General features: G+C 45.5%; 1 long non-coding RNA gene across 1 annotated transcript in view; it reads right to left on the bottom strand.

Moving 5' to 3' along the window:
• Positions 1-5,459: 5,459 nt before the first annotated feature.
• LOC125128760 (uncharacterized) overlaps positions 5,460-8,745 on the bottom strand; it is an 86,407-nt gene continuing 83,121 nt past the window's right edge. The window contains exons 3-5 of the long non-coding RNA XR_007135308.1: positions 7,129-7,369; positions 6,612-6,698; positions 5,460-6,079 (exon numbers count right to left, since the gene is read on the bottom strand). This is a non-coding gene — a long non-coding RNA (uncharacterized LOC125128760). The remainder of the gene's footprint in view (positions 6,080-6,611; positions 6,699-7,128; positions 7,370-8,745) is intronic.

Below are 8,745 nucleotides of genomic sequence, written 5' to 3'. Positions count from 1 at the left end.
CCCTCACTTTGTTTCTGAGACAACAAACACCTCCCTGGACCAGCATTATCTTTAACAGAGCCAATTAGGGAGTGGGCTCATCTTCTCAGGTTCTGGATGTAACTAAGATTCAAGAGATGAGCATAACTTAGAAAAAGTCAGATGTTCATCACCCTTTCACCTCTCCTCTCCATGTGCTTCCCCAACACTCTCATTTTCGCTATGGAGAAGTAAATGCCTGGCGTGATAATATTTATTGTTCAAAGTCACACAGCTAATTAATAACACATGTATGACTTGAATCTCCTTCAAGGGTTTCTGCCACTATCCTCTGGAGTTGATCAGCGTGGTATGAGATCCTGAGTAAATTAAGCTCCCCAACGAGATTTGCCTCATTATGTGCAATGATAAATTAACTTCAGAGTAGCCAAATAGGATGGGCTAAAAGCTCTGATAAGCCTGGATTTTATGGACCCACACCAGGTACTTCAACAGTCATAACTGTGCAGAAGACCAACTTGTTCAGCAAATAATCAGGCAACAACCTCCCTTTTTAAAACCCTGCAGATAATGGTATAGCATGGCTAAGATAATGCGGGTGGGCACAGAGGGAAGGGGTAGGGAATAGGCAGCCAGGGTTTCCTGACTATGTGGCATCTGTCTCCATACTGCAGTGCTCGTAATTTGTCTCTCTTTTCATTTTCTATGTGGAAGACAATTTACAGCTTCATGTTGTCACCAAACAGTGGAAAGAATGGCTTAATTTTCCCAATTGCCTCTTGACAGTTCTGCCACGTTACCAACAGTCACAGATGCTTCTCTGGCAGGAAAGTGAGTACATTTCCACCCCCACCATCCTGCTGTCACTAGGCGCATGTCCACAGACTACCTTGGCAAGATCTGGAAGGAAATCAAAGGAAAGAGCCTTTCCCCCTGCCCCCGTCCCGGAGCCCCCAGTGCTTGCCAGCACAAATCCTTCCAGACTGGCACTAGCCAACACAGACATGTTTCTGTTTCATTAACCCCTGATGCCTGCATGAGTCTCCTCTGAAATTTGTCCAGGAAAGGGGGCCGGAACTATAGGCTTAACTTCTGTCCCCACCATGCAGATTTCACTAGAAAACCCCCTTGAAAAAGCTCCCCCCCTCCTTCTGGTGAATATGTACACAAAGGCAGCAATTGAACCTCACACATGAAAATCAAAGCCTGGATTATTGAATATCAAAGCTCCCCATGGGGCAGCCCGGGCCCTCCAGCCTCCTTCTCACCTCATCCCCTGCTCTGCCTTTAGTCTGACAGCTTCCACCTGGACTCTCAAACCTCTCTCCCTGACTGGTTTCCCACTCACTCATAATTAAATTCAGAATGTGTCTGGTTCACAAAGAACTCTTAGTAACATTTATCCAACAACTGTTTTCTGAGCACCTACTGTGTACCAGGCATGCTTCCTCTCTCTGAGTATGTAAAAACTCATAAGACCCAGTCCCTGTTTATCAGCTGGAGAGTAAGAGATAGGTATAAGAAAAACTGTAATTCTGTGTATCATGCAACTTAATGAGACATATCAAATCCTAAGTCGTCTGTGCTTTTCCTAACTCATCAACTATATGTGTGACCCAAGGGCTTGGGCTTGCAAATTAAAAAAAAAAATTTTGAAAAGAAGCATTCAAACCCTATATCTGCTACATATTAGCTATATAATATGAGAGAAATTATTTAATTTCTCTAGGCCTTCACCTCCCCAACTAATACACTGGTCTGGGAGACACAGTGGATATCAGTGAAATGTACATTGTGTGTTGTCACATCAGGAGAATGGATTGATGATGGATCAATTGAATCCCTGTTTATGGATGATCATCATTCCAGGAGTTGGCAGAGGGGGTCTGATGGTTCCTTCACAAAGGAGGTAAAAAGACAGCTGTGTGTGAGGCAGGGGCCCTGGAGTGAGCCTAGATTCTCTTCTCCAAGGTCTGAATATGCCTGAGGACGGTGGGTGGCGGGGGGGGGGGGGGTAGGCAGCTGTGAGTCTATTTTGTGAGGGACAGAGAAACCTCCCCGAAAAGGATTTCCTGTCTAAGCAAGAGAGCCAGGCAAGCAACTTGGCCCAACATCAAAGTCCTACCCAGGGTCAGAGGAGATTCTTTGGCTACCCAGAAGTCTTCTTGAGGTTGGGCTCCCACCCAGACCCCCAGTAACTTGCACCTGACCTTAGAGAGAGAGGATGTAAGACAGGACCTACGGTTAATCTCACCAAGTCACACAGAAGGCTGCTCCCCATTGAGACAGAGTGAGGGAGCGTGACCCAAGAATAGAGAAGAAGTCTCCCCATGCCACCGGGACCCCGTCAAGGCCTCTACACCCCAGCTATGGCCCTAGAGGCTTAGCAGGCTGAGGGGCTCTGGGCTGGCCCAGCAGTAGCCTTGGTGGTGGAGCAATTTAGCCTCTGAGACCTGGGCTAGGAAGATCCTGTCAGGAATCCGGAGCCCAGACCAGAGCAGGAGACCAGGAAGAGGGCTGGTAGCAACAGCCAGGGTAGCAAAGGGTCCAAACGCCTAACCACACAGGAACCACCACCAGCTTCCCAGAGAGCAGAGGCAATTCTCAGGTGGCTGGACGGCTCCACTTGACCAAGGCAGTCAGAGCCTGAAAACAGTACTGGCCCTGCAGTCACTGTGACTCGGCCTTTGGATCCTCGGCCTTTGCAGCCAGGGACCCCCAGTTTGTAGCTATGTCCTCTTAGATGTGTTAAAAGTGCCTTTCTGGACTATTATATACATACATACATATATTTATTTATTTCACCTTTTTTTTTTTTAGGGCCACACCCACGGGATATGGAGGTTCCCAGGCTAGGGGTCTAATTGGAGCTGTAGCTGCTGGCCTACGTCACAGCCACAGCCACAGCAACACAGGATCTGAGCCACGTCTGCAACCTACACCAGGCTCACAGTAACACTGGATCCTTAACCCACTGAGCAAAGCCAGGGATCGAACCCACAACCTCATGGTTCCTAGTCGGATTTGTTAACCACTGAGCCAAGACAGGAACTCCTAGAGTTGATAATTTCTAAGGCATGGTATCAGAGATAAAATGTAATGCAAAAGATTGAACAATTTGACTACATAGAAACTTAAATCTTAAATCTGTGCAAAATTTAAAAAAAAAAACCACTGCCATAACAATATTAAAATTGTTGGCACATATTAACTTTGATCTTAGATCAAAATGGGGTGATATTTTTCATATATAAATAAATAAATAAATAAATAAATAAATAAATAAATAAATAAAAGTGCCTTGCCAAGAGTCAATTTATTGCCATGTGAATTCCACAGCCGGGAAGTAAAGAGAAACAAAAGAACCCACCCCTCAACCTTCCCTTCACCTGCTGGAATGTTTAGCAGGTGGCAGGGGGCTAAGTGCCCAGAGCCCACTGCGGTGGCAAAGGAGGGCCACTGGGGCAGAAAGACACGACAGGATTGGAGGAACCCTGGGCACAGGGGTGGGATCCCACAGGACGAGAACTTGCCATCTTTTTACGGAGCAAAGAGGTGGAAGGCACTGGCCTGGAAGCACTTGGCTTCCCAAAACAAAGAAGAAATTGAACATGTCTCTGATAATGACAAGGGAGCAGACAGCCTGCCGGGTTCACGGACACTGGTGCCACAAAGCACAGGGCTCTCTGCCCACCAGCGACCGAAGACAGGGGCACGGCTCTGCGGGGTCCTGATTAGGCTCTGGCTGCCCGACTCTGGCTGGAGGCACAGATCTGAGGGAACGCGTGCTCTGGGCATCTTTCCTTTGAGCTCTCATCCCACTGTCCAGTGTCAAACATCTGGGCCTTCAGAAGAAGACAGCCTGCCAGGGGGAGTGCTCTGGGAAGTTTTAATAGACCCGGTAGCCACAAAGCCCGGTCGTCCAGCCAAGTGCCGAGTTAGCACCGATTCTTGCTTGAAGCCTCTTCAAACAAAAACTCCCTTTCATTCTGGATGGAGAAAGAAGAGCTTCTCTCAGGCTTTCCCCTATTAATTTCTTTGCCCCAGAGAAAAGAGGGAGTCTTCCTTTGCTCGATAAAGAGCAAAACTTTCTTCAGGCATTTGTGCAATCAGGGAGCCCAGCTCAGACAAGGACCATGGTGGGCCTGTGATTAGAACCAGCTACTCACGAATGAGTCCACTCTGCTCCCTGCAGAACGGGTTCCCTGAAACATCTTCTCTTCCTTCCAGAACAAAACCCTCTTCCTCTGCAAAAGGCAAAGCCACAGGGTCCAAGGGCCCATGAGAGACTGGCCTTATCAACTTCCACTTCCCTAGTGCCCAGCATCTGCACAGAGCTCACAGGCATGTCTGTTGCAATGAACTGAAGGAAAAAGAACAGAAAGCTCCAGAAATAATGGAGACGCTCACTCTGCATCCTTCACCTCAGGGGGGTCAAGGCCTGTGTCACGAGTCAGCAGACTTTCACTGTGAGAGGACAGAGAGTGAAGATTTAGGGTTTTCTGGGCCCATAAGCAAAATCCAAATATTATAAGCGTATGTACACAACAAAAAGAAAACAAATTTCCATATTTTTTCCAACTATTTATAAATGTAAAAACCATCTTCGCTCCTGAGGGCCATACAAGACCAGGCAATGGGCCAGATTTGGCCAACAGGCCATTGTAAAGCCGCCCCTGGCCTGTGTCCTCAATCGCTCCTCCCAAGGTCCATCTGCCTATTTGCATTTAAGTGTCTAATTTATGCAGCTTTATTTTATCAAGACAGAAGAGAAGATGCAATGACTTGTCCTCAATTTAATTTCCAAATCATTAAATGCTTTTGCTCAACCCATGTTCAAATTATGAGTACAAACAGCCAACACACATTGGATTAAATTCAGCTTCTGATCCAGACCAGCTGAAATTATGTTTTTAAATGTCTATAAAATGATTCACAAACCACAGATTTTTCATCTAAGGAAGGACACTGATTTTTTTTAAGATTATAAATCATAATATGTCAGGGGAAAGGAATTACCCAGAACCCCATCCATGAACCATTAGAACAAAAAATAAGGACCAGATATGATGAGCCTGTGCTTTAGAATCAATGCACCTGGGTTCAAGTCCTCTCTCTGTCTCTCATCAGCTGTGTTACCGTGGGCAAATTACTCAACCTCTCTGAAACTCACTGTCTTCTCTGATAAAAAGAAACTACCAAAACCCATCTTACTGCAGGGTTAAAAATAATATGGATAAAGCTGCAGGCTCATGGGCATTTTCTAAATTGTAGCCATTATTTCCATTAGATTTTCAGCAGTGAGGACACTGGTAGTGTATGGCCTGTACCATGATGAATTGAGAGGAGGTGGGCAGCCCCACATTCCCCACCAAATATATCTCCCCACCAGCATCCTAGGATGCCACAAAGATCCATGTTTCTCAATACATCAGGTGAAGGCACTGAAAATAAACACCTCCAGCAAAGTGTCACTGATTTTAATGCCATCTAAATAAGAATTTTATTTATACAGTCTCATGTAATCCTTACAGCAACCTTGGAATGTGATCAAGGCAGATGTCATTAGCTCTACTTTACCAGCCAGAAAACAAACAAAAAATTGGACTTGGAGTCGGAGACTCTGAGGTCATATCCCAAATGTGGCATATGAATTGTGTGACTTTGAGATTGTTGTTTGACCTCCCTCAGTCTCGGTTTTCTTATCTGTAAAATGGGTCTCTGGTGTTATGAGAGATCATCTGGGAAATGGTAGGGCCAATAAATATGCATTTACGCTGTGTAGTCAGATGACAAAAATCAGATGTGTGTTATGTGCATTAATGTAAGCTTCTTCAGGCCATTTGTGGCTAAGTATATCAGACAAGATAACCTCAAAGTCTCCTAGTCTTTGCAAAAATGGTTCTCATGGGGTCGGAAAATTCTTTGAGTCTCTGAATACACAAGATTGCTGCCAAATCCCAGAGCCTGTTGACCTGCTGGAACGTGCTGGTCAGATTGATATTCTTGGATTCTCAACATTTCCTCTTTTTTCATTCGGATCTGGTGGACCGTTGCTTCTATATCACACTACACAATGTAGTCTAACTGCATTCGTGACCTGCAACTCAAAGGAAACACAGCAAACAAGTACTTGGTCTTCTCCCACAAATGCCTTACACAAATGCATTCAAAATATCACTCACCTATTCAGCAAAATTTTCCTGAGCACCCACTATATACCGGGGCTGTGCTGGACACAACAGATACAAAAATGGCATACAAACTATGCTTATGGCTTGAAAGGGGTTGAAACAGGAGGCAAGGGGGCCATGCTTATGGTCTAGAGAGATTTGTAAACAGGTGCAATGCAATGTGATAAAGGTCTAAATAAGAGAAAGACTGAAATGCTAGACTTTTCCTGACCTTCCCTGACTTCATGCAGAAGAGAACACTGATCTAAATTGTAAAGGATGAATAAAAACTTGTTAGGTAAAGCAGAGGGTCTTCAAGGAGAGGCAATGATACTAACAAAGGCCCAAAATGCTTAGGGAGATAAGACTGAGGAAAGTTAGTCACGAACAGCGTGATATGTGGATGCAAGTAACCAAAAATTTTAACCCACAAAGGTTTAAAGGATAAGAAAATTTTACCTGATTTTCTGGAAGTACGTATACCCTGAGTTGATGGATTCTGCCACGCAGCAACCTCTTATTTTCACCAGACCTCACTATGCTATGCTGCATAATAAAACAGCTTTAGCAATTCAGTGCTTTTCACACAGTCATTTAACACATATTCGTTTCATGTTCATGATCTTGTCAACTGGGCTTGACAATAACATGAGTTCAGCCAGTCTCAGCTCCAGACAGCATTTGTGTCTGACTCTGGAGCCCAGGCCTTGGGAGCAGCCACTCTCTGGACCGTACCATTCTCATTCATGCTAGACAGCAAAAACCAGAGAGTCCCAGCCACCCCACCCGGTCATACTTCAAGAGCAAATGGCACATCTATTCACAGTCATTAGTGAAAGCATGTCATGCCAAGGTTAGCAATGTGGGTCCGGATAGCAAGGGTGGGGTGGCAATGAAGAACAATTAAATAGAAGCAATAGCAACAACAATAAAAATACAGTCTATCACCATCATCCAAAATCTGGAGTCCTTTTACCTCTCGACGAAGTCATCCACGGGGTCAGCTTTATCCTGAGGCTGCCAATAGATGCTGAGCCTACCTCTTCCTTATTTCCCTCTAGCACAGAATGGAGGTTCTTGTTTGGAGCCTGATAGGGCCAGGGACTGTCATATGCTGATTAGGCAGGACTAGTTAGGATTGATCCCTGGAGCTAGAAATTGAACCAGTTTCCCTTGACTCCATGAGAAGAGGGTAGAGAGCTAAGCAAATCAGGATTCTGTTAGGAAGAAACACAAAGGGATGAATTCTCAGCTGGCAGCTTCGAAGGTACCACAGGTATGCATGCCAATGACAGGGCTTTATCCTATAAGACCCAAGATGGCCACAGAGTAATGAGGTGACACAATCTGATTTTAGGACGTATCACTGTCTCCTCGTTTTCTTCTCATCCCTCTGATCACCTCTCGATGCCCAAGACTCCTCCCCATTTAGATGCTGCAGTTTCCCCAAGGTCCTGTCTTCAGGGCTCTGTTCATCTTTCTCAGGCTTTAACCAGCACCTTATGCTAGCAATTCCAAATCAACACCAGTGATTCTGATTTTCCTCTGAAGCTCGATGTCCATTCATAACTGGCCAGGGGTCTTTCCCACCTCTTCCATCTTTGTAACTGGCACCCTATTCACCCAGACACAGATCCTTAGAGAGTCCCTCCCTAGACTTTCTTCTCTTGACCCCCACCATTGATCAGCTAACATGTGTTCTATTTTCTGCCTCTTAAACATCTCCCTGTGTCCTCTGCTTGCCCGGGATGATCATCTGTTACTTGGATTATGGGGATAACATCCTCAGTGGTCCCCTTGACTCCGGTTTTAACCTCCTTCAAGCCATTCTCCACTCTGTGAGCAGAGGGATCTCTCTAAAATATGTCTCATCTGACACTTCCCCACCTGCATGGCTCTGCGCTAATGTCCAAGTTAGAGTCCACAGCTCTGAGCATGCCATCGAATGCCTCTTATGATCTCACTCCCACTTAGCTCTTCAACCCCATCTCCCATCTCCGCCCCCCCATAAAGTGCCAGGAGCCCAGCCTTGCCCAACATACTGCAGCCCAAGCTTCTCACGCTTAGTGCTCTGTGCTTTCACTCATGCTATTTCCTCCCACTCTTTCCTGCTCAGCTCACTTCTCCCTAAACTACAGCCCTGTACGCAGTGTCCTTTTCCTCCTTTCCATCATGGAAATCATCAACATGCAATGAATTCTGCATTCACTTGTGTTTCCCTCAGTAAACCACCCCTGAGGTCAGGGACTTGAACCTGATCCACTCTGCATCCTCAGAACCCAACATAGACCTAGAATATATGTGCTGAAGGAATGCATGAGACCCAGAGAGATCCATTTGTCCTCTTAAGGTTGTTCATTCATTAACTCCATAAAAACTAGTTGTATGCCTACCATGTGCTAAGTGTGGCTCTGGGTGATGGGGATGCAGCATTGATTACTATAAACAAAGACACCTGTTGTCAGAAACTTACATAGGGCAGGGGGTGTGGGATAGAGGGAGTTACATTCTAGTAAAACTTTACACCAAATACGTAGAGGTAGAGACAAATAGAACCTAAAGGGTAAAATGTCCAATGCATTCATTTGTTCCT

The sequence above is a fragment of the Phacochoerus africanus genome, chromosome 6 (genome assembly GCF_016906955.1).
Source record: "Phacochoerus africanus isolate WHEZ1 chromosome 6, ROS_Pafr_v1, whole genome shotgun sequence".
NCBI classification, from domain to species: domain Eukaryota; kingdom Metazoa; phylum Chordata; class Mammalia; order Artiodactyla; family Suidae; genus Phacochoerus; species Phacochoerus africanus.
Note: the sequence above shows the minus strand (reverse complement) of the source record. Positions and strands in the feature narration are given on the sequence as shown.